The sequence below is a fragment of the Pteropus medius genome, unplaced genomic scaffold (genome assembly GCF_902729225.1).
Source record: "Pteropus medius unplaced genomic scaffold, Ma_sr-lr_union100, whole genome shotgun sequence".
In the NCBI taxonomy this organism is placed as follows: Eukaryota; Metazoa; Chordata; class Mammalia; order Chiroptera; family Pteropodidae; genus Pteropus; species Pteropus medius.
The window spans coordinates 17355722-17383054 of record NW_024352785.1 but is presented as its reverse complement, the minus strand read 5'-3'; the positions used below and the strand labels follow the sequence as shown (position 1 = coordinate 17383054).

Below are 27333 nucleotides of genomic sequence, written 5' to 3'. Positions count from 1 at the left end.
ATAATAATCAGGATTTGTTTCTGATTAATTAACTAACCTTTTGGTAAAAAGATTAGATAACGAAATTGCTGCCTATTCAGAGATAATGAGATTTTTATTACTCTGTCAAAAGAAAAAAGTACATTTATGTGTCACCAGCCGCTGTGTCAAGAGAGAAAAAAAAGATTTAAGTCTTTGTCAGATATGTATATTCCTCAACAGACCAAGGGTGTGCTTCATTCTGCAGGAACTAGCCAGTCTTATTTGAAGCCTTTAGGAAGAGCTGTTGAAACAGCAAACAAAGTAATAAACACATTTAGGCCAATAGGCTTTTGGGGAGGGTGCTAATTTGTTTTAAAATGTCTCCTAATGGAAGAGAAATGCTTGGGAGTCTGGAACTTGCCTGTACTGTGTGGGTGTATTTATGTAAGTGTGAGAGTGTGAAGAAAGCAGTAAAATCTCCGCGCAAGGCTTTAAAATGACATATGTAGACAGGCTGCTTTTCCTCTGCACTACAGATATGTCTCTGGCTTGCAGTACATTTGTCTTCTGGCAGGAGTTGTACTTGGGCAATGAGAAGGGGAAATCATCCAAGCTTAGCAGGCTGGGAGGTCACCTGTGACTGTCACAGGTAAGCTGTGTTAGGAAATGAATTATTCTAACTGGCTGAGTAAAAAGGGAAGCAGTTCTTCTCCCTGTTCCACTCCAAGACACACAGCTGGTCAATTTAACCTTTTCTCTTAAGAAGTCACAGTTCAATCCTTTGTTAGGGAGGACTTCCATTTTCTCGTTCTATGACTTCTTCAATATTGCAATACAAAAAAAAAAAAAAAGAAGAAGAAGAAGAAGAAAGAAAGAAGGAGAGAAAGAAGAAGGAAAAAACCCACCCCAGGAAGAGTACTTCCCTTGGATAAAGAGATAAGCCAAACAGGCTGTGTGTGGCAGTCAGCATTGTAGGGAACAAAGCACAGTATATTTCCAAATAAAATTTCACAGAGCTACAATATTGTTTTAATTACTAAAACCTGAGGAGGAAACATAGTGCAATGCAATAAAACTGAGGAGTGGGGAGGGAGGGCCAAGTGGTGGGCTGGGACCCAGCTGAGCATTTTGTTAAAGTGTATTTATGTCACTGCCTTTTCAGATTCAATAAGACACTTATGTTTCTTGTGACATCCTGTGGCCTTGGCTGCCTCAGTTTGTGTGTGTATGAACATAAAAAGATTTCAAGTTCTAAAAATGGAAGTTTCTGTTCTGAATTTCATATGGTTCACAGACAAGTTGAAACAGACCAAAAAAAAAAAAAAAAAAACGAAAAAAGCGAAGGGGATCAGATGTGAACATTCCAGAGCCTATTTTCCAGTCCTAGGGCTCCCACTCTCCAACTCCACTTTATTCTCAGTCCCTCCTGCACCTCCAGTTGCCAGCTAACAGGCTCCATTTCTGATAACAGATGCTTGACAAAGAAAGAGAAATAAGACATTAAAAAGGAGAAGACCGCTGCCGGAATGGGGATTTCTGATAGTTCATTGCCAATAGCTTTTTACAGGAACTTGTTCTTGTTGGCTCACGACCAACTGAAGGGAAAGAACAGGGTGGGGGCAGGGGGCCTTTGTCTTCAAAATTCCAGTGAAATATAGGGTTAATATTAGCAATTATTATTAAAATTAGCCAAATGTTATTAAATGATCTTTGTATAGAAGAATAAGTATAGTTTTCCCTTTGGCAGACAATGACATCTGCAACTCTACATTTTCATGAAATGACTATACTTAACAAAAACATTACTTCATTTTCATGGTATTTCTTTTGTGCCTAGGAGCAACCCTGTAATTGTTCACTTCAATTACAACATTACTATTTTAAACTGAAACCCATTTTATCTGCATGCCAGCTTTTTATTTGTTTTACCAACTATATCTATTTCCATTACTGCAAGGCTGATGGTTTGTCTCAAGAGGAAATCAAATCCATTAATTCAGAAATTTCAAGCCCGACTAGCTCTGCCATAAGCAGCATTTCTTATGCTAATAGCAAATGTGCTGAGACTGAAAGGAACTGACATGGCCCTGTTTTTTATCATAACTTAAGCATTTATGTAAGAAGGCAAATCTAATAGTACTAGGAAACTGTAAGTGTTATTATATATAATTCACTTTTCTGAGATCTGGACAGGGCTATGGTTTGTATAGCCATGGTTTAAATCAGGTTGCCACAAGACTAACTCACCTGACTTTTTCTATTTAGCCAACATATTGCTTCGCAACAGATACATCCAGCATGAAACTAGATTTGTGGAGTTTGGATTTTTTTTTTTTAAATTTTGCTCAACTCTTTTTTTCTTTTCTCGAATGAGAGACTTTTGTCAATGGAGGGAGAAAAAAATCATTTTGTATTCAGGTGCTATCCGAAACTTAACCCTGTAACAGCACTAGTCTGAGACAAACCTAGCCCCATTCTGCTTTTTTTCTTTTTCTTTTAACGTACACTGTTTGGACCCTATCACATGGTTTCTGTCCAATTAGATAGCTTGACTCGATAAAATCTGACTCTGACCCAGAAAAAAGAGAGAGAGAGATTGCTCCTGACTCCTGTATGAGCTTTGTAGGCACTGTGACCTGTTTATGTCAATGGTAAAGTGTAAGAGATTCCTATCACAGAACCACATCATCTTCTGGGATCTAAAAAAAGTACAGAGAGCTCTCGAGAACCCTGGCCTGCCTTTGTCACCACAAAGCCCTTCAGTCCTGTAAATCAGTCCTCATTGGGAGCTCTTATACACCAGCCGTCACCGATAAGCTTTGGAGAGTAGACAGGCTTTTAGGACTTGGTGAACCATGAAGTTGACCTGCTTAGGGTTTTGTTGTAGACTATTAAATCCAGGATGGCCGTTTTAAGATGATTCCGCTTTCTTCTTTCAATGGTCTGGTTAAGCAGCTCTAGCCCCAGCTCATTATTTGGCTGATTAAAGAAAATAATAAGAAGAATTTTTTGCTATTTGATCATACTACCTTCACACATCAATTTAATGAGAGGGACTTATGCTGACGTAGTTTACGGGCTCAAACAACTTGACACTAATTTTATAGTTAAGAAAAAATTTACTACTAACTGTACATAGTGTTCTGCTTTTGTTGGCATGGGTATCATGATTCTTTTCTCCTAAAACAAACTCAGAATCCTTAGTAAACATGCATTATTTGGCTAACACGTTGTAAATGGATCCCAGTTGTGCAGCCCAACCGCTCTTCACTATTATGTAAACAATTATTCACTGAAAAGCTTGCTTTAAATTGTAAATGAATATATTTTAGCTGTAATGTTGCTTTCAGACCTGGCCAGTGATATAAATCTGGTCATTTGTTTTTTGCACTCTGCCTATTACTAACCAGTTAGAAATGTGCTGATTATTTGCACAAGCCTTTCACACTGCGAGCACAGTTAAATTGCTGTTTTATTTTTCCTGTGTTTGATGAGTGTTAACAAGAGCTCCATTTGAGGAAACCCAAACCAAACACAGCTCTTTAATTGGGATTGGGGGTGTTTGGGAAAAGCCACCCGGTGAGTAATTCCTCTGTTTAATGTTTGAGAGTTCACCCACCCCACCACAGGACTTGTGGCAAGATTAATTAAAGGGGCTTGACAAAAATGCAGTGCCTTTCTCAAGCAACACAAAAAACTTAAATATGGTGCATCCAGTTATGGAGGAGCAGATTACTTGGTGGGGTGTCTAATGTCCAACTTAGTCTTTCAAATGCTTGCCATCGCCAAACAGCTCCATGTTTGGATTAAGCAATTTTACATTCTAAAACCTCAAAGAGCGCACAATTTGGAGAGAAAATAATGCAGTGTTCTCGTTGGGGGCACATGACTTGCCTTCACAGTGTCTGCCCAGGGGTTGATGAAAGTTCCAGCTGACTCAGAGAGCTTCGTCTTCTTTTTTTCCCACTAAACAGTCAATTATTCATTTTTAACATTTCCCCGCCCTTTGCAGTTTAATGAAGTTTCAGTAGTGTGTTGCTGATCTGCAAAACTTTGGAGACAGAAATATTATGGCCTCAGATGGTCTCGTTAGTGTGAACCAGACAAGTGTTGTAGCTTTATCTAGTTCCACTGATGGAACTACAAAACTGTAGGTGCATTGTTTTAAATAATGCTGACCTTAGATCAAGCCTAGGATAATGGAAAATGCCCCAGGTTCTAGCCCTGGATTTGTCCCTAACCAGCTCAGTGACTTTGTACACTCATTTAACCTCTGTGAGCCTTAGCTGTGACATGACAGAGTGAGACAGCATGATCATTATTGTTCTTCCAAAACTAAAATTCTAGGGTTCCTGTGGTGCATAATTTTAGATGCTTTTTTTTTTTAAATCCATAAATAATATAGAAGGGAGACTCAGTAGTCAAAATATATGTTATTTAGTAGATAAAAGTATGAGGCCTTTTGTTTCCATGTTGAACATCAAAAAGGAAATCTGCAGTTTCCTCGTTACTTCAAATTCTGCAGTTCATCTAGAACAGGTACACTTCCTTCGGTGACTCTTCTTTGCAGCCATGAAGGCTTATACTATGACTGCGTAAAGCACATGAGTCTTACATGTTAGATCTAAAATAATTTGTAATTGTATTATCTCCAATTCTTTAAAATACTTTCTACTATAGTGATAAGAATGCAAACTATGTTTTTCTCCCTGACAAGCTATTTATTCAGATATTCTAATTTACATATTAAATATAATTTAATATATAGCAACATACACTTGCGAAAATAAAGATAGAAGGCTTCCCACATCTGAAACGTTCTCTTCTCTAGATATTGATTCAAGTTATCACTTATGACAAATTGGGACCATAAGTCTTCAGTACAAAAAGCCCACTTAAGAACTATTATTATCAGTGTTATTATCATGGCAAATACAGGATTTAGTTCTTTTGCTGTGCTAAACACAGTTTTCTAAAGTTGAAACAGACATGCTCCTGCAGCATTTCTCTTACTCACTCTGTGTATTCTACCTATAATTCCACAGAGCAAATGGAAATATTTTTGAATTACATGTGTTTTAGTTAAAAAAAAAAAAATGCTTTGAAATGTGTGTGTGTGTGTGTATGTGTGTGTATGTGTATGTGTGTGTGTAGCTAGTCCTGAGTCTTGATGGTTGATTCATTTAAAAATTTAGATGTTAGACTAAACTGAAGTATTAGCAATGTCTTCTTTTATCAATTTTCTTGTCTGCCACACATTCAGTACTTCCTAGAAAAATATATATTTGATTGTTCACTGTTTTACTGTTTTCTTACCCACTCTGATCCTGTCTAGACAACTGTGCCTAGATTTTACTATTCAACTCTCCACCTTATAATACAGTGTCTAGGAATACTCTGTCTAAAAGAAGGAACCGCTTATTTCAGGCCAAACACGCAGAGTATTGATAAAGTCATTTCAGAGCTGAATGTGTGTAGAACATCTGGCTCACTGTGGCCTTCTTAACAAACTGAGGAAGGAAAGATGTTTCTGCTTGTATTATGGTCTTGGCTAATTAGACAAGGACAGACTTGGTCTGACTAATGTTTTTTTTTAATCAAATAAACTTTCATGTTTGTTGCAATAAATGATCACCTAAACTCCTAAAAGAGTTCAAATAAGTTTTCCATTATTATGCTGAATGAGCTAAAAATATTCAAATTTTGTAACATACTTTCTAGCTATGCCAGAATTGGGACTTTCCTGACGTTGTCAATTAGCCAATACAATCTAGTCGGAAATTATTCTGTACCATTTTTCGGAGCAGACAGAATTCCCGTATCATGACCCGGATCTCAGAGGATGTCCAGTCATTTCAAAAGTCTTAAGATAAAAGTCACACGGTCTTGATTGATATGTTCTCCTTCAATTACTTTAAACCCTTTGAAGGTAGGGAATTTACCTTCTTCATCTTTCTAACCCGAGATTTAGCATAATGCCTCACATTGAGTAAGCATTCAGTAAATGTCTGTTGACCCAAATAATTATGGCATCCTGAATATTTATTTTTCTTAAATAAGCATGTATTATTTTTTATAGAAATAATAAAGCTATTATGAAAAAGAAAAGTGAATGTGTCGTTCTTTCAAGTGCAGCATGACACCAAAACCAGACAAAAGGAATTGAGAAAGGCTACTCTGCAGATCGATGTTACAACTCTGCTGAGTCTCGAAGGATATGTGGATTTAGCCTGGAGAAAGGAAGCAAGATTCATTTCAGACAGAGCAAAGAGCGTATGCTGTTCTATAGCTCTGAGTTTAAATCATACCATGTTAGAAATGCCTTTGCTGACTACAATACAAATGGTATTTATATTTTATAGAAACTTAATTAATAATTTAGGAAAATTCTCTATCTCCTTCGAAAAAGTACGTACTTTTTTAAAATGGAAATTTAGGATTTATAATAAAACAAATAATGAAATAGCTATTAAATAGCTTAATTTGATCTCATTAGTTTTAGCTTCTGAAAATATTTAATCTTGTTTATTTGTTCATCTATTCAATAAAATTGTATATAATCTACATAAACCTTCTCTAAGAATTATGGCTGCTGGGTATACAGGAGTGAAAAAAACAAATGTGGTCCCATGCTCTCATCATGCTTATAGATCTTCAAGGCCACCTTCTTCTTAATCATCATGGACAGTGAAGGGGTCTAAAAGAAAATCTTTAGAAAGTGGATGCTTACATATCGCTATTTTGATTTTTTGTTGTTGCATAACAAAGCTCGGTGTCTTGAAACAACAATAATCATTATCTCAGTTTCATTGGGTCAAGAAATTTAGAGCAGCTTTGCTGGGCTGTTCAGGCTCAGGGCCTTTCATGCAGTTACAGTTGGATACCAGTTGGACTGGAATCTTCTGAAGGTTAGACTAGGCTAGAGGATCTGCTTGAAAGTTCTCCCACATAAGTGTGAGTGGGAGGCTTCAGCTCCTGGTCCCTGGGCTTTTTCTCCACATAGCTGCTGGAGTGACCTCGTGCATGACACTCATTTCTCCGAAAGCAAATGATCCAACAGGCTCATTTAGGAGTTGTGACTATTTATAACCTAGCCTCAGAAAATACACATGATCCTATCCACACTATTTTACTAACAAGTCTTGATTCAATATGGGAGGCATCACACTAGGGCATGAATACCAGGAGGTGAAAACCGCTGGGGGCCACCTTTGAGGCAGGCTACTATACTACAATTACTACTGAGCCTTTATTTGGAAAATCTCCATGTCTCTGAATCTAGTTTGTAACATAATCACCAGTTCAAAATGCTCACTGAGTTCATCAATAAATTGAAATTAACAGCTCTTTCACTTAGAGGAAGGATTCTGATAAATTTAAGGAGCAAATTTTCAGTGAGCATTGGATTTTTTGTTTCTTTGTATGTTTTCAATTAAATAATTATAGTTAGTATTTTGAAACCATTATTCTCAATCAGATAGCATGGCCTGGAGTGAGCTTTCACTCTGCTCTCTGTGAAGCATAGCCATGGTGTATTCTTCCCAAGTAGTGAAAATTCTAACTTGCCAAGGAATCATTTCACTTCTTCATCTGTTTTATATACTGAAAATCTGAGTAAGCTTTCAATTTTTCAAAATTTCTATTAAAAGAATAATAAAAGTTTCAAAGTACTGACCAAATACAAAATATTACTAAATCCAAGAATTGTTTACACAACATCCCTTATAGATAAATGGTCAATGGATAACCAGACATGACAGGAGTCTCACTTCCTAATGAGAAGCAATAAACTCATACTCAGTAGAAAGCCAAAATCAGCTCACTGAAACTTCAGCCTATGGATTTTAACTCTGCTTTCTGAAGTAATGTAAAAACAGTTGGCCGCTGTTACTGGATAACAACCTTTTATGTAGATAGCTGTCATTTCTTGCCCTTATAAACAAGTAATAAAGTAACTATAAATTGATATTCTAACTATAAGTCATTATTATTTAAATCCCCTGAGGCCATATTTTATTTGCCTAGTTTCAAGGCTTCATTATTTCTTTAAAGATATTGTTTAATTCAAAGTTTATCTTCTTCCTTAGTCCAAATTAGTGAGATTTTACTAAAGGCAAAAGCAAATACTTGTTAGGTTTCTCAAATTAGATTGTGAATTTAATTTAATGGCTCTTTAGAAATCTGAAGCTTAACTGAAGCAAATTCCTTTTCTGCCTTCACATCTATTTCCCCACAGAAGGATTTAAAAGTCAGATTGCAAATCCTAACTGCTACTGCAGTCTGTCTGGTTGACAGGTATTCATTCTTTGGGTTTACTTGGAGTCTGAGATGAGATTACCTAATCTCAGGAGTCCTATTTTCCCTTTTGCCTAAGGCCTTCCTGGTGTTAATTAGGTGTAAGGAGAGGTGCAGAATTAACTCTTTCAGAAACAGCATTTACCTTTCTCTCATTAGATACACTGCAGCAATAATGATGTAATAACGCCTTTCATTGTTGAGGTTGCTGTATTTTAAAGGAATCTCTAGGGTACCAGAAAGAGTTTGTAGATCTAGTTCTCAGCAAGAGAGCTACCAGGGAAGGACTTGAGATTTGTTGACAGTTTGCTCATTATCATTATTTTGAGGAACTAACGACTTTTGAAAGATTGCCTTGTTGGTGGTAGCTGGTTTGTTGTCTTTTCTCTGACCTTCTTCCTAAATGATAAAAATGCCTATCTTGTGATAGCAATATTTCCATCTGCTCTGTACTGCTTCGAACTGATATTATATGGAAAGATTTTTATCTTTCTGTCTCTCGACAATATAGATGGTTGATTTGGGTTTTTTTTTGGAGAGTTTTATTAATGCCAGTGGCTTGCCCTGTCATTGCACACTGTGACAGCAATTCTTACTTTTTTTTTTTTTTAAGTGTATTGTTATATAGAGGTCTTCAAAATCATGTTGAACAGTAGCATCTTTATTTGAATAATACAAATATTGTTTTGAACTACTAAAACCAGTAGTTTATGTAGGGTCAAGAGCAAGGCAAACATGCCTCAACTCTACATATTTCTTCCCTATTAATTTTCTCCTAGAATTACAGTATGAGATAAAGCTAAAGGAACTGTACTCTTCAAGTAACAGGAAAAGAGACGGCTTTGCCAAAGACAGAGCCAAGAGGAAACACCTCTCACCTCAGGTGTGAATGTTCTGGGTTTAAGAAGTAATTAAAGTCTTGTTAAAACAAGCTGTTCATTAAATACAGAGAGCAATGCCATTTTGGTAGGTGGAAAGTTAGGCTGTAATAATTTTGACAACTACTTTAAAACTTTGGAAATTAGTCATGATAGGAAGATGAAAACTAAAATCTGATTCTCGTTGATAATTTTATTGCCTCTTTATAATTTAAAATTCATTAATGAAGAAGGTATATTTCATCGTAATAAGAATTCATTGAGTTAGCATAAACCATTCACTTCAAAAAAATTAGAGAAATTTTTCTGTATGTCTTTTGTTTGCAACTAAACTTTGAGCGGTTTGGAGGCTATTTTCATGTTGAGAGAAATGGACTTCAAGGGAGTAACATGGTCTTTTAGACTTTTCTTCAGGTTGTATCTGAAAAAAAATATCTAAGGAAATCATAGGAATAAAATAATGCCACATGATTCCTCCTAATTAACTAAGCTCAAAAATTCATGTTAAAGATAATGTTATCTTACTGAAATAGTATTATGGCTTCGAGACATTGTGAACTTGATCTACACACACAGTTGTCAAAGAATAAAAAGATAATGCTAAGTACTCTAAATAAATAGTGTTTGGATTAACAATGAGAATGTATTTATAATGTTTAAGGCACTGTATTATATGCAAAATGGTCCCATGTCATATCATCCAAGTCTTAGATGAATATTATAAAGTTACTAAAATTATGTGTTATCTCTACTTTACAGATGACTAAACTAAAACAAACTTAATGATGGTAATGGATCTAGATTACAGGGCAATTAATGAGTCATTTTGTGTACCTATCATTTTCCTCTCCGAATCTTATGGGATTCTATAGTATACTATTATAAAAAAATAAAACTCTCTGGCTGCAATATCTGTAGTTATATTTCCATTTATTATGTATACCAATAAATCTTAGTAAGGCCGATACATGAATAGTATGAATTTATCAACCAAACCGGGGCATTTTTGAGCGTGAAAGGGGATGCTATTAATAATTATGCTGGGACCTTATGTGGTCATTCTAAATATGACTAGATATTAGAAAACCGTTGACCAGAAAAATGTTTTTTTTATATATTTTTTCCGGTTTTGTTTGTTTTGTTTTGCCACAAAAGTGAGAATCCTTTTCTTATGAATGTGAGGTGTCAAGGTAAGAGACGGTTGAGAAAAGTTGTTCTGCTCTTAACCAGCATGAAGTATTTGTTCCCTCTTCCCTGATTAATGTCTCTGAGACTATTATGTAGGTTAGTCAGCCATATTCAGGCAAATGATATAAAATAATCATTGTAGGAAAATTTTTAATCTTCAAGGGTTTTCCAAGATGTGAATGCGTTGATGCTTTTTTAAATACTTGAATGCTACATCAGTATCTAATTGTGGAATACTGAGAGTTATAACCTAAGACAAAATAATCTAATGCTTACATTACCAGATTTTAATTTTTATTTCTCAGTAGCAATTACTCAATCTGTAATTATTTGTCATTTAATATGGAATTTTACTATATTATATTAAAATTTTTATTGCTGAAATATTTGTACTTATTTTTACTATCTTCTGTTATATTTTCTCCTGTTCTGTTTTCTGTGTCTTATTATTTTGCTTGTTTACTTTTTGCTTCTCTAATGAATGTTTGGTTGGTCACATTTTATTTGGTTCTTATTTCTCTCAAATAGTTAAGTAATTTTAACTTTACTGATATTTCACTAGTAATTACTATGTATTAGTCACAAAAAGATTTTGGATAAATTTTCCTAACAACATCAAAATCAGTCAGTTAACTGTATTAGTCAGCTTTGTTTTGAGGAAAAATAACCTTCAATCCTTAGTGGTTTACCACAAAAAACTCATTTCTCTTTTATGTTTCATGTCATCTGTGAAGGCCACAAATTGACTGTGGCTCTACTACATATATCTTTTTCATTCTGGAATCTAGGCTGAAGGAGTAGTCTTTTTTTTAAGACATGCCATTCTTTTGGCAAACAGAAAAAATAAAACAATAAAATAAAATAAAGAAAAATAACTAAGGCATTCAGAACTCTCAGAACTTCTGACTGGATATGGTATATATAGTTCATGTCTGCTCATTTCTCATTGGCCAAAACATGTCACATGTCATGCTTTATATCGACAGGGCTATCAACGGGATTGTGATGTATGCTCCTTCCACAAGATGGTACTTCAAGCCACATGGAATCAGTAAGCAGAGAATAATTGGAAATGACGGCACAGTTCATTATAGTGACTCTAGCCTATTGCTCTGCTAAGACAAGATTAGCATGTACTGAACTCTAGGTGCTTAGGGATGTTGTAAGAACAAAACTATGTTTGAATTAATGAAACTTATGTTCAGGTTGTGGCTTTCCCATCTCACCACTTTTCAGAATTTGTACTGAAATTATATGAAATTTGGTGGGGGCAGGGGTGCCTGTCAACTTCACCCATTTCATGAGAATCTCGGAGACAGCCTATCAGCCAAAAAATGTTTCCTGAGCCTTAATTTCTGGAATTTTTATTAAATTTTTTATTAAAATCACATGTCAGGGAACTTCAAATTAAAAGAATGAGAACCTATTTCACAACCATCAGACTAAAATTTTGAAAGTACTGAAGAGGATGTCAGGCAACAGACTGTCATAAATTGCTTGGTGGAGGGGAGGGAAAACTTGTACAACCACAGTAGAGAGCAATTTATCAAAATATCAGAAATTTAAATATATGCATGCCCTAAGACCCAGCAATTTCACTTTCATACATGTGTACCCATATATATTCTAAAAACGTTCACTGTGGCACCATTGGTAATATGGAAAAACTGAATAACTTAAATGTTCATCAGCAGAGCAGCAGATACATGAACTGTGATAATTGTAAACAATGGAATACTATTCATCAATCAGAATGAATGAACTAGAGCTAAGTGTAACAATGCAAATAAATCTAAAAGCATAGTAGAGTAATAAAAATAAGTTGCAGAGTGCAGCATACTACATGAAGCCATTTAAATAGTTTAAGAACATGTGAGACAACAGAATATTTTATTTATGGACATGTAATTCAAAACTTACAAAAAGAGTTTAGAGGATGACAAGATTAGGAAAACTGCTATTTCTAGGAAGGAAGTGATTGGGTTTGTGGGACAGTTTCAGTTATGTTTGTTGTCCCTAATTCTTAAGTGAGTAATGTATATATATGGCTGTCATTATTTTTATAGTTTTTTGCATGACATATTTTATAATAATAAAAGTAAATATATTTTTTGTTTTCTAAATATTATGAGATTTATATTATGAAATTTAATATGTGTTTTCATATTACATAAATTTTTCTTCCTAGACACTGATGTGTCCCCCAGTGAGAATGAGAATCATTGTTCTAACCAATATACACTTACATTAATTCAGTCATCCAACATAATTTCAAGTGCCAATGATGAGCTTAACCAAGTTCTTCTACTTTTCACTCCCCTTTCTAGGGGAGTCTAAACTTTCTGAAAAGTGGTAGAGGCCAGGAGAGTACTCTAGTTATCTGTATGCTAGATTGTCCAACCTTGGCAAACTTTCCATGGTCTCAGGGATGCTGCTGAGGGGAACAGCACTTACTTACTCAAAATCAAAGAAAAGCTTTGGTCAGCAGCCCTCAGAACTCTCAAGTACACAGGCTTGAAATAACCATTGAATGTGTCATTCAGATTCTTTCCCTTCCTGACATTGTTCTTTGCATCCAAACTGCTTTGTAAGCTGCCACTCTAAGTGAAACTAGGGAAATAATGTGTGGCCTGGCTTCTCATGATTTTACTGCATTGGCCTGTGAGTTTCCTTAGTAAAAAGTCATCAAAATAATGTTTGGTTTCCACTGCCAAGATAATAAGCATCATTTATACATGGCTTGGCCTCCACTGAGACCTTGAACTGCACTTCCTCACTGTGCTGTAATATCCTCCGTTCCCTCACTCTTGTATAGTTGAGTAATATCCACCATCCCACATTTTGGCAAGTATTCTCAGCTCAAGGACTCCATTTTTTTTTTTTCTCTTGAACTTATTTACTTAGTTCCACTAGTCAGCCTCTCCGAGCCAACCTCAGTATGCTTCTCCATCCACCTCGCCTCAGCTGCACATGGCATTACCGTGCCCTACATTTCTGTCTTTGAATGAACCATCTCTTCATTAGCTTAGCTCATTTCACCTCTTTTACTCAAGTATCTTGTGCAGCCATTCTAGGGCAAGAGCTCTAAGTCATTAACTACACTACTGCTTTTTCACTGCTGACAACCCTCTTGTTCTCCCTCTCTTCTCTGGGTGGAATTCCAGGGGCTACCACTGAAATCCTTTCTTTGCGAATACCCTCAATTCCCTGGCCTCTCTCCCTCCATTGCACTCACGTAGCAAATACGGGCTCCAGTTAAACCCATGTATTTGTTTTCTTTGTGACTGAACCAAAACAACTAAATATTGCTGAAGAAAAAATCACACAATTTGTTGACTGAAGTCACTTTAAGTACAACACACAAACCTCAAACAGAAATCAACACTAACCCTGATTCTATTATATTTTGCTACTAAGTTTTCTTTCTCAAACTCCAAGGTGACTATTTGGCAATTTTTCTCTACAGTTCTTAAGCTTCTTATTCCTTCCATCTCCCCTTTGGATTACTCAAACTTAAACTATTGCCTCATACTTGAGAAAAGAAAGTCAATAAAATTAAAATTTCCTAATGATCAAACATATTTACAAACTCAATGTGCATTTGTACTCATATGCTCTATTTCTCTTCTGTTAAAAAGATAGACACATTCTTTTCTCTATCAATAGCCAGTCTATCCACTTAATCTGTATATCACTTCCTGTTTTGTCTGCTCCTGGGATATATTAATTGTCTATTATTGTATAGCAAATTCTTTTGAATCATAACAGCTAAAAACAAACATTTTTTATTTCATAGTTTCTGAAGGTCAAGAATCCAAGAGTGGCTTAGCTGGATGAATTTGGGTCAAGGTCTCTTACAAGTTAGCAGTCAAGCTAACTTGTGGTCATCATACTGCCTGATTAGGGCTGGAGCACCCACTTCCAAGCTCATTCACATGGTTGTTGGTCATTTTCCCACTGGGTCTTAGCTGGAGGCTTCAGTTCCCCATCACTTGGGCCTTTGTATGGTTGCTCACAATATGACAGCTTGTTTCCCCCAGAGCAAGTGATATGAAAGAGAGACAGGCAGGCAGACAAAGAGACCAAATAGAAGCTATGATCTATTATAAAATAATTAGGAAGCAACCACGCCATCACTTTTGTTGGATGCTCTTGGTCACTGTGAGAGAATAGAAAAATTATATATTGTTCTCTCCCTCTGGTTCCTGAGAGAGAGCACCTAAAATCCTTATACTTTCCCAAGTGATAAGAGCACTGCAAGCATCTTTTGTTTTCATATATATTCTTTGACCCCACTTACTGGCACAGAGTTTCTAAATCCCTTGGCATTTCCTGGAGGACAACAGCAGTCTCTTTTGTCCCAATGAGGTGAATTTTGGTGGGCTCCTGGATTGGGACTTGCCACCAGAAAGACCAAGCCATGATTAGAGCTTGGAAATTTCAACCCAACTCCCTATTCTTCAGAGAAAGGAGAGTGCCTGAGAATGAGTTAATGATCGATCATGTCTATGTGGTGAAGCCCCCGTAAAAATCCTGGAAGTATGGGGTTTGGAGAGCTTCCAGATTGGAAAATATATGGAGATACTGGGAGAGTAGCACACCTGAAGAGAACAATAAAGGGGCTCTATGCCCCATATATTGATTCCATCTGGACCTTCGTTTGTATCCTTTATCATATACTTTTATAAAAAACTGGGGAAGAGTAAGTAAACTGTTTTCCTGAGTTCTGTGAGTCACTCTAGCAAATTAATTGAACCTGAGGAGGGGGTCATGGAAACCAACTTTATAGCCAATCAGAAGCTCAGGTGACAACCTAGATCTGTGATTGACTTCTGAAGTAGGATGGGGGTAGTCTTATGGGACTAAGTCCTTAACCTGTGGGATCTGATGCCATCTCCAGGTAGATAGTGTCAGAATTGAGTTAAAGTGTAGGACTCCCAGCTGGTATCCCAGAGAACTGGTGTGGAGAAAAAATCCACATACACCTGGTTTCAGAAGTATTGTGAGTGTGGTAGTAGTGTGAGAGTACAGGAGAAATAAAAGGAAGAGGACTGAGATTTGTCCTTCTCAGTCAGAGAGACCAATCCTGATACAAGTGGAACATTCAATATAAGAGTATGAATATCAAGAGGTAGGAGCCCTGGGAGTCAGCTTGGAGGATGGCTATGACATGCAGTTACCATTGTACAGCCTAAATTCTAAATATCTCTCTTCTATCAAAGCACTGCATACCAAATCGCTTCTACCAAAGTAGAAAACTCTCATAGCCTCATATTCCCCTCACCTACCACCTAAGCTATTTGCCAAACCTGACTGCCAAACTTCACAAGACTTGTCCATAACCATGTCGCCATGCTATAACACTTCTCATTCATTCTCTAAACTCCTCCTCTGTTTTCTGGCCACACCACTCCTCAGAAATAATTCTTGTCAACATCAGCAATGTATACGTAAAGGGGAAGCATCATCAATAATTTTATGTTGCCAGTTCTAATGGAGCCTAAACGGCCTTCATCTTACCATAGCTGCTAGCAGCATTTTAAAATACCGTTTCTCTCTTGATTTGCATGCAGAAGTGAATTTAGGTTTTGTGAGACTTGAAGCTTGTGCAATTTTGGCCACCCTATTTAAGAAAAAGAATTACAAACTATAATTTTAATTTCAGATATGAAAGTAAATATTTAGAATGAAAAATAAATCACAAAAAATGCAAATATTAAAAACTCAAAAATGCCACCAGCACCGAATGTAGAAAATAACACGATTCCTTTATCAATTTTTTTCTTACAGGTTTGACTATATATTTTTTATTGCTTCTTTAAGTAATAATGATCTTCAGATATTTTCTATCATGAGAATAGAAAGATAATTCAGCTTCTCTTCTAGAATGATTATCAAAAAATCTTTTTTTATTATTTTTAGTTTGGAAAATTTACTTTCAGCTTCACAACTCATGTGTGATTTTTAGGATTGTTGTCAAATATCAGAAATTTTCTACCAGGTTCATTGCAAATATGACCTAATGATTTTAATGAACTTTCTACAGACTGACTTCAACTCCATACATTTCAAACCTTGTTCCTCGTCCAATTATGCCGCCGAGCATCACAAGTCCTCTGACTCTTCCCGCTGCAGTCGCACTGCTGAGTGAGTTGGCAGAATGTGCATCCAGGACTTGCTGGAGGCTATCCTTACACTGGAATGGCTAGCAAAAAGGGCTTGCAAATCTCATAAATTTCTCTCACTAAATCCTAATTAAATGAATACATAAATGTGTTATACGCCAATATACAAATGTATACGATGTCTGTAGGTTAGTTTCCTATTGCTGCATAACATATGATCACAACCTTAGCAGCATAAAACAATGCATATTAATTATCTCACAGCTTTTATGCATTGGGTCTGGGCACAATCTAACTGGGTCCATTGCTTAGGGTCTCAAAGAGCTGCATTCAGCATTACGTTATCCAAGACTGGGTTCTTATTATGTAGGGAAAGATCCACCTCCAGGTACCCTCAGGTTGTGGGCAGAATTCATTTACTTGCAGCTGTTGGATTCATGGCAGCCAGCTTCTTCAAACCCTGCAATGGAGAGAGAGTCTAGCAAGACAGTTGCTACAGTCTATGTAATTAAATACATTCCATTACCTTTGCTGCATTCCACTTGTTAGAAGCAAGTCTCAGGCCCTGTCCATGATAAAGGGGAGATTACACAAAGGCATGAACATCAGGAGGTAGAGATCATGGGGCCATATCAATGTCTGTCCACCACAGTCTGCTTAAAGGATAGATATACAATAATATAAAATAATACTTGCCATATAGAAAAATAATTTTAATGAATTCAAAGTAATTTGCATATATCACTAAGTCTCCATGGCTCTATGAGATGATATATGTCTGCTTTCTACATAGGCAAATGAGAATTTTAATTTTTTTCAGATTTCAAAGCCAGATAATTGAGCTAGAACTTGGACTTGTCAAGTTTCAACATGTAGTTGATCCCTCAGTGATAGTAGCTTCCTCTAGAAATGCTATAAAGATGAAACTTTTGTCCTTTGAAATCGAAGTACTACAATCATTTAATACATATTTTCTAAGCATAAACTAATTACCGATAATTAAGCTCTTTGTTACCATTCATGTACAATTAAAATACATTTTCATCTTTACTTACCTTGATATATCACAAAGTCTTTAGATTTATAAACCCAAAGATTTTATGGATTTGGCTTCATTTTTGTTTTGCAGGTCTTGAAGCCATCCTCATTATTTAGTACTCATTTTTGTTTTCTAAAGACTCATGTACAGACGTTCAACTCTATCTTTAATTTATTCTAAAAAGAGAAGCAAGGATACTTCTTCATGACCTTAATAGTTTACATCAGCAATAATACCTAAGCTATAACTCGTTGAATTTTAATAGCCCTCTGTGGTTTTGTTTTTTGTTTTTGTGTGTGTGTGCATTTTTTGTTTTATTATTATTATTTTTTTGTCTATCATTCTTCACTAGGTAGCATAATATAAGAATTCCTTGTTATTACAGTCTATTACAATCTTTACCTTTACACAGATATGCCCTTAGACTAAAAGGCTATGCTCTTAAAGCAGATAAAATACAGTTGTTTCTACTTGCCCATTACTCCACACAGCAACATTAGCCTTTTAGCAGTAAATGCCACATTAGCAGTCTGTGAGTTTTTTGAATCAAAGCTGAAATTTGTAGTGCCTCTAATGTGCAATGAAGTTGCATATTTTTACCATGCATTTCCTCAAGCATATGGGTTTTATAATTGAACTCAAGAGATTATATTTTGGATTCCCTTCTGCTTGAATAAAAATGTACACATACCAATGCTTCTGTCCCCATTTGGAGACAAAATTTGATACAGTTTGGTCATCTGTCATAGAGTATAGATGTGTTTTGATTACTCTGTTGAAAGAATAAAGTCATGATAACTTAATTATGCAAAATAACATTACTAAATAGTAGTTTATATTATATCCACACATGGTCATTTTGAAAGAATTACATGGTAATATGAACTATCAGTATCCAGAACAAATATCATTGGAACAAATATGCTTAATATTTTTGAAGAAACATGGAATTTAAAAGCATAGGCTTAGTTTTAGTGTTATTGTTCTTAAAAACTAAGCTTTCAAATAAATATTTACATTTATATGAATGTTTAAGGAATGCTCAGGTTACATTTAGAAGCAAGTATTTCCAGATTTTTCTCAAAATATTGCTTTTAAAATACTCTTTTTTATTGCAGTTGAATACAGCTAAATCACATTCTACAAAAGAGTAGAAGTAATCAGAAAGTTTCTTGAATCTTTTTAGACAGCCTTTAAATATTTGAATTAAAGTTAAACCTTTGGATAAGTTCATATTTAATAGTTGTCATTTAAGTTCAGTGTAACTTCAAAAACTGTGATAATGTGAGTTAAGTTTAAGTGGTTTTAACATTTTTTATGCATATTGTTCTCACATGTAATCAAACCATTAATTGGGACAGCCATTAATATAGACTTCTAATCAATGAAAAGAAATGAACGCCGAAATGGTCAAAACCATCAAATGGACATTTTCAATGTAAAATTATTTTCTAGAAAGTTTCTTTTAGCATATTATGACAATTCATTAGGAAATGGTGCATCTGTTATTTCGAGATGAAAACACAATGATTACTAGAATTTATTGAGGATTCACTTCTCTAAAGTTTTCATTTCTATGTATTAATTTACTACAATGCGCGTTAACATGTCCTCACAAAACCTTATGGGAGAGTATATTATTCTTCAAATTACACAAAAGAAAAAACTGAAGTACACAAGGCTAGTAAACAGTAAACTGAGATTCCAATTCATGACATCTGACTCTTAATGACCAATTTACACCATCTTCAAGAAGTCAACACTGACTCAAAAGAATTTTTTAGATAGCTTATCATTTCAAGAAAATGTTTCTTTTACGAGTATGAAATTTATATTTTTTCTTATCTGAGATTGAATTTTATAAAAACAAATGATATGAAATATCCAAAGTTTACTCTGTTTTTATAAGACAACACTCCTACATAATCTCAAAATTATCATATTGGTTCATCTGCTTTAACATCATTTCTTCACAGTACCACCAGTGTCAAAAATCTGTTTCCTCTTTTGTTCTCCATGATCGGTGCCAGTTCCCTGCTTCACACCCATCAAATGATGACAGTAGATATTCCATAATTGCTCAGCCAAGTATTTTGCTCAAATAATTGTATTTATTAAAATAACCAAATTGATTTTCTGTCTATAAGAAAAGACATTTTGAAATCTATATGATCCTCGGTCAAAGGTTATGTCAATAAAATACTCAGAGAGTGGAGATTTGGAAATCATCCAATTAGTTTTATCAATAGAAAGACAAACTCAATATATTGAATAGTAAAGGTTTTCCTTCCGAATTACTGTCTGCAGACTACATTGATACAATTAGCCACATCTCACTGCTGCTTGTGTTCCATGGTTCAGCACTTGTAAACAATTGGTAGACACTGCAGTTTTCCTCAAATTGTGACCCCTCTCTATAGCTAGTGAACAGTTGAGAAGTAAAGCAATTATAAGAAACCTCATGACAACATATATTTCACCTGTGTTATAAATGATTAATGAATTACCTGACTTTGATTATAGGAATTTATCAATTAACATGAATGTTCTAGCTTACTTTATTATTAATATACAATTTTGACTTTATCATTCCGACAAAACGTGGAGATTTGCCTGGGAAATTTTCATCTGTTTTGAAATTGTATCTCATTCAGGTTTTAAGCAGGAATTCTAAGGACTGAATGCCAATTAATTTTAAAATACTCTCTTGGCTTTATAGCTATAGCAATAACCAGGACGTGCTCCATTTCATTCTCAGGGGTTTTGAAACACTGATAATGTTCAAGAAATCTCCCATGTCTTGTTTTTTTTTCTGTTTCATGATAGTATTATGGATCATTGAGGTCATCTTTGGTGCTGTGAGCAAATACAACAAATTATGTGTAATGAATAGTCTATTATTATTCTACTGATAGCTACATTTTCCTAGGAAAAATATTTTTCATTCAAAGTAGAAAAATTTCAACACACTAGGTTTAAGCCACAAACTTTTATTACATTTAGTATAAGAGAAAAGATTTGGGCATTAATGTATCATTTTGGACTCTAGTGGTTCAAATTTTTTAAAAATCAGTTAAAGGGGGATTAATCACCTACTTATGGATGTGTCAATTTATAAAAAATACTAAATGGTATGGAACGACTATACTCAGAACATTTTAAAAATAAGAAGTAAAAGAGTGAGGCAAGTGCTATTTTGCATGTATTCATGGCACTGTCTGATTATTTTACACATTAGGCTGATTGGTAACTTCTGAAAGAGCTGATCCATTCTCAGAAAATGAGAGTACCTAGCAAACATAAGGAAATCCAATATGAGCTTTCTAAACCTATTAATGTACCGACTAGCTTTGGATGTCTTCCTAATTACTTCTTAATGTTTCGCACAAGTCATCAAAACCTGCTAATACATCTGTTGAGGGCTTGATTGGATATGTGTGTATGTATGTATGTATGTATGTATGTATGTATGTATGTATGTATGTGTATGTATGTATATATATATATATACACACACACATATATCTTAACATTAAATATTATTAAATATCTCAATGTTAAAAGCTTAACAAATTTTAATATGTAAATTTTAACATACATATGTACATATATACTGTACATAATGTTAAGATACAGAAGGAATACATAAATGCAGATTACATCACAGTATGTAGTCTTTAATACCAAGTTATTTACCTCTTAGGGCTACTGAAATTTATAAAGTATGCATGACTTTTTGTTTATCATTTTGGTCCAATTTCTGGCCTGTTTCCTGTTTCTCTATTTCTGCTTTGTGCCAGAATTATGTCCAAAAATACCATGAGAATCTTCCATCTGTTCTCATTTAAACTTAAAGCAATTTTCCTTAATGATAGTTAGCCCCCAGTAAGTCATATAGGTATCTTGTTTTCTCTTTTCACTTTTAAAATTCCTGTCACTTACATATGCATAAGTGAAAAATTAATCAGTCTAGTTAGTAGGTACTAATCAAAGAGAGCTTTTTAAGCCATGACCTAAGAAAGGATAGCTATTTTCTAAGATACAAAATAAACTCAATATTTAGGAAAATATTTTTGATTAACAAACATTTTCTATTTTAATTTTTGACCTAATTATAGTACAAAAATAATGCTATCTGGAATCACTAAAATTTAGAGATGAAAGGAAAAAGGTTTTGTGATTTTTAAATTGTTCGTTACATTAAAAATAATGAATTAGAAGCATTACATTTTTTCAAAATATTACCCAAAATGAACTAAGGGAAAAGTACAGAAGAAAATTAGATTTATAATTCATTGTAAACATATCAAATTTATTACTAAATTTGATATATATTACTTTATATATCTACAGTAACTATTTGTTGAATAGTTACTGTAGATATATAGGTCAGAGGCCAGGCAGAAAGGCAGAAACAACACTGTGTATTACAAACTGGAGACATTTAATAGAGAGGTGTTGAAAGTCTGAAAGAGCAAAGAGAGAAAGCCGATATTAAGAGATCAACAATGTAGAAAGCAGTCAGCATCTTTCAGACTGGGGGAACTACACGGAAGAAGTGATGATACCAGAAAGTAGAATACTGAAATAGAAGCCTTGTGGGACTGGTGCCTGGAATTCTGAGAGTGGCATCCATAACTACTGCTCAGAACACTGAGGGAAGTACCCCACAGCTCAGATGTGAACCTCTCAGAGATGATGCCTCACCAGGATGTTCATTCTGGTGGAGACAGCATGTGAGGAGGGCACAGCTGATGTTTGGAAGGTGGGGAGTAGGGTGACTGGGAGGAAGTATAGCCGGTATTTCAGTCACTGAGAGACATGACCAGATAGTGCTCGGGTCCCTGAAATGCATGGACCAGAGTGCTAGTAGAAGTACAAAGAGAAATCGGAATCTGGTGCCTTCACTGACTTCTGCTCCTGGAGGCACACCTAAGCAAAAAATGGATATGGTCCTAGTGTCTCATCCTCCCACCTTCAATAACCCTCCGGTTCCAATTCCTCCTTACTCTTAGCCCCTGGACATGAATGATCTATTTCTGTGGATTTGCCTACTCTGAATATCCTATAAAAATTGAATCGCACAGTATGTGGCCTTTTATTATGCCTTCTTTCACTTGACATAAAATTTGGGAGATTTGTCTGTATTATAGCATATATTAACACTTCATTCATTTTTATGACTAAATAATATTAAATACATATTTTGATATATTCCAATAGCATTCCATATAATATCCCATACCATATTTTGTTTATCCACTTATTATTTGGTGAATATTTGAGTTATTTCCACCTTTTGGCTCTTATGAATAATGTTTATGTACAAGAGTTTGGGTGAACATATGTTTTCAGTTCTTTTGGCTATATATCTAGGACTGGAATTGCTGGATCTTATAGTAGCACTATGTTCAACTTTTTGAAGAACTGCCAAAATGTCTTCTAAAGCAGCTGCACTATTTTACATTTCCAACAGCAATGTATGAGAGTTTAAATTTCTTCATATCCTCACCAACACTTGCTATTGTCTCTTTTACTATAGCCATCCTACAGAATGTAAAGAGTTACCTTACTGTGGTTTTGATTTGTATTTATCTAATGACTAATGATTTTGAACATCTTTTCACGGGCTTATTGGCCATTTATATTTCTTTTTTGGATAAATGCTCATTCAAATCTTGGTCCATTTTAATTGCTTTGTCTTTTTTGTTATGAATTGGAAAAGTTCTTTATACTTATAAGATACATGATTTGAAAAAAATTTTTTCCATTCTATGTGTTGTCTTTTCACTTTCTTAATAGTGTCATTTGAAGATCGAATTTTGTGATAAAGTCCAATTTATTTCCTCTTTGGTGGTTTGTACTTTAGGTGTCATATCTAAGAAACCAATACCTAATCTAAAGTCACAAAATTTTCTTCTAAGAGTTTTATAGTTTTGGTTTTTACATTTAGGTCTTTTATTCATTTTGAGTAAATTTTTGTATATGGTATGAAGTAAAAGTCCAAGTTTATTCTTTTGCATGTGGATATTCAGTTGTCTGGCACCATTTGTTGGAAAGCCAATTTTCTCTCTCCATTGAATGTCTTGACACATTTTTCAAAATCATTTGAGGATAGATGCATGTGATTTTTTTCTCCCTCTACTCTCAATTCTATTCTTTATGTTTATCTTTATGTTTATCCTTATGCCTGTACCGCCCTGTCTTTTAAGTCTTTATCTTTTACAATTTTATACTGAAGTATACAGAGATAAAATGATATGATCTCTGTATAATCCAAGGGATGAAGGTGGGATGAGTGGGTAGATATACTAGTTAAATAAAATTAGTCATATGTTGTTCATTGTTGAACCTGGGAGATGTATACACAGAGGTCCTTTGCACACTCTTTATGTTTTATATTTTTGATAACAAAAATGAACAAAGTGTCTACCAGCACCAGCACCACCATAATACCGTTCTGAAAGAAGGAAGAGAGTAACCTGAGTTTACTTCTCCTATGTGCAAATGCCTTTCCAGCATATCTCATGAAATATATATATATATATTTTTTATTCCTTAATCCTGAGGAAAATTAGTCAAAAAATCAATAAAACAAAGGAAAAGCATTACAATTCTTCTGTGAGATTTAGAGCTTAATAACATAGAGACATTACCGGTTAAAAGAAATTGCTGATGCCAAATTGAAAGCAAGAGCAAGAAGTGCTGACATTGAAGTTAAAAGTTTAGGCTGACATTTCCAGGAATCAGGACAGGAACATGTTGGAGAGAAGTAATTCTGAATGACTCCATCTTACTTGTAGTTGTTATCATATTGTAAGTGTGTTCTTAACCCTGATTACTGCTAACAGTGGATCATTTTTGTAAATATATAAATATTAATAAAATTATTTACATAATCCTATAAGTGATGTTCTAAGAAATAAGTTTTGGAACCAAAGTACATCCTTAAGTTAGTGATGTTGACATGTCATTCTGTGTATTGCTATCAGCCTTGTTAAGGGATCTGCTATGTTATTCAAATGTTACCCAAGAATGTTCCCTGGCATTTCCCAGGGGCTGAGCATGTGCTGCGGTACAGTTTGTTATAAGTATCTGAAGAAATGCAAATAAGAGAAGATGTTATTGTGGAACATTCCAACAGCAGTTAAGAAACTGATCTAAAATCCGTGTTAACAAAAGCAATAGTAATTTCAATTACGAAAGCCAAATCAGGACAAGCAAACAAAATATTTTTATCATTGAAAAAGAAATGAGGTTTATGGAGCAGCAGGTATCCTAAAGCTTAACTTAAAGAAGCTTGTGAGCATATTCTTGACAAATTGACCTATATTGTTGAAAAATAAATGAAAATTTTCTGGACTGGAATATTTATTAAAAAAAAGATCAAGATTACATAATAGAAAGTGTGTTGATCTACTGTGCTTCAGAGAAACAGCAGCCTAAAGCTAGGAATCTTTATTAAAAAAAAAAGGCAAATGATCTCAGACTGAGTTAATAGAACCATTCCTCAGACAGATCAGAAACTCAGTGGGGAGGGAGACTTGGTAAAAGATTGGACTTCCTGTATTTTATGGACTGGGAGCTCAAAATATTATTTGGCCATTATAGGCAAGGATGACTCCTTAAGGCTAGAACAGTCAGGGAATTTTTGAAAGAATTTAAGTTCTAAAAGTAAGAATGAAAATGAACCCTAGTGTTCAGCCTACAATCACTACTGCATAGGAATATTCTAAAGAGCTATTCTTGACCACCATGGAAAGTCTACTAGAAGGAGGTGAATGTGATTTCACTTGGACATAAGAAATGGCTACTTAAATATCAGGATAAATTGATAGTTAATTGTAGAATATCCAGCTGTTGAGATGTTTAAGAAAAGGTTGAAAATTACTTATCACAAGTAGTGAAATGCCTTGTCTGAAGTAGTGAGGTTGGGTTTTTTGTGTTTTTCTAAAGTTATTATTCTATGTATCTTTGTAGGAGTTCAGAATTTGAGGTTTTATTTACTTGAGGCTATAGGCCTTTAATAGCTTGAAACATTTTTATTGTGTTGTGATCACATAAATAATCAATATAGTTAAACATAAATTGTCTTGAATTTTACATCACAAGAAATATTGAACTTAGTTAAGAGTTTCTCTTCCTTTTGGCGGGAGAGGTGATACATGCAGGTGTGTGTGTGTGTGTGTGTGTGTGTGTGTGTGTAGGCAATGTAGAATATAGGGAAGAGGTGATGCTATATGTCTATGTCACCAGCCTATGATTAGATAAATTCTTGCTCAAAAACATGAAATGATACTTTGGAAACATGGAAGAATTAATGTATCTTACAAGAGAGCAGTTCTTTCTCTATTAGTCAAAATGATGAGGCTCAGTGACCATTTCATAGATACAGCTGATGTTTTGCAAAGTGAAAACAAGCATGGACAAGCTATTTTATTTTCAAATGATTTTCAGAGTCAAAAGAGAATATCATGCCCACAAATATGCATACTTGAAATAGAAGAGTGTTTCTATTCATTTTTCACATGAAAGGTTTTGACAGTTGAAGTGAATTGATTTTGGCAGTTTTTCTATTTGTCTTTTAATACTTGCTGCTTTTTAACAGAGAAACTTAAAGATCAATTAAATGAGTAATATCATGTTGAAATTGTATAGCATTTAACTAAAAAACTAAAAGAAATAATGCTTTTCAAGAATAGAAAAGAGATATAATAGTTCATTGGAAGTGGACTATTTGTATTATTAAAGAGAATGATTATGTCCCTTTGAATTAGAAAACATGCTGAAGAAACACAATTTGATGGGGAACAAACATTTGGTTAATAGTTATACAGCATACATTCAAGAACAAATAAAGATATGTGTATATGACTAATAGGCAAAAGAATTTGAAACACAAGTTGTATATACCATTAAAACACTGTTATTCCTGGAAAACCCATAAGAGTTTACATCAATTCATATTATCATGTTAATACATATTCTTCAAAGATATCAATTTTGTGCCATTTTATTTACTACTAAAAAGCAAAATTGCCGCCACTGAAGGATTTATACACCTGTCAGATGCTGCACAATTCTTCAGTCAAAATACGAGTATCTCAATCACAACCCATATATATACCTTCTTCTGTATTTTAAACTGTGATTTCATCTCCATACTCAGCCAACCATGAGACTTGAAACATAGCCTGTCAATTACATGGAAACATACAAAACTGTATGGGACTGGAGACCACTGGAAGAGTTAGGCATGGATGTGCGAAACACATCATTTCAGACATGTTTACATGAGTGATATTCAATTTTTTTTCCTTTAATTACTGAATTAAGCAACAGCCGAAATACTCAAAAACTAGTCTTAAATAAGGAATAATAGGAAGGTATAGAGGAAGAACTTCATACAGATGAAAACATCCTGTAAAAATAAGATTACAGGGCATTTTTTTTTTCTGGATTGAAAATTAACATATCATTAACGCTAAAACTCTCAGTGAGAACTTACTAAGAGTAGAGAAAAATATTTTCCTTTTGATGTTCTCAAAAAGAAAATAACTAAATCAGCATATGATCTTAATCTTTTTGAGTATTGTCCTAAAAACCTTGAAGAAGGGACTCATACATGCATGCATGCATACACAGTAAAAGGAGATGAGCTAAGGCAGCACCGATCAGCACTCTGAACTTAAAAATTTTGTAATATTTTTTTGTACCCTGGATTTGAGGTTACCAAGAGACCATTTCTTTCCAGATTACTTAAATTTTTACTTAGCAGGTTCCAGATTTTATCATGTGTTCTAGCACTTCACATCTGAATTCTAAACCACTAGAAAACCTCTGTCAG

At 34.5% G+C, this 27333-nt stretch overlaps 2 long non-coding RNA genes across 2 annotated transcripts in view; one reads left to right on the top strand and one right to left on the bottom strand.

Annotated features, from left to right (window-relative positions):
* LOC120590902 (uncharacterized) overlaps window positions 1–14780 on the bottom strand; it is a 52925-nt gene extending 38145 nt beyond the window's left edge. Inside the window, exon 1 of the long non-coding RNA XR_005649806.1 lies at window positions 14623–14780. This is a non-coding gene — a long non-coding RNA (uncharacterized LOC120590902). The remainder of the gene's footprint in view (window positions 1–14622) is intronic.
* The window catches only part of LOC120590899 (uncharacterized), a 561246-nt gene that overhangs the window by 475730 nt on the left and 58183 nt on the right, over window positions 1–27333 (top strand). The window lies entirely within an intron of this gene.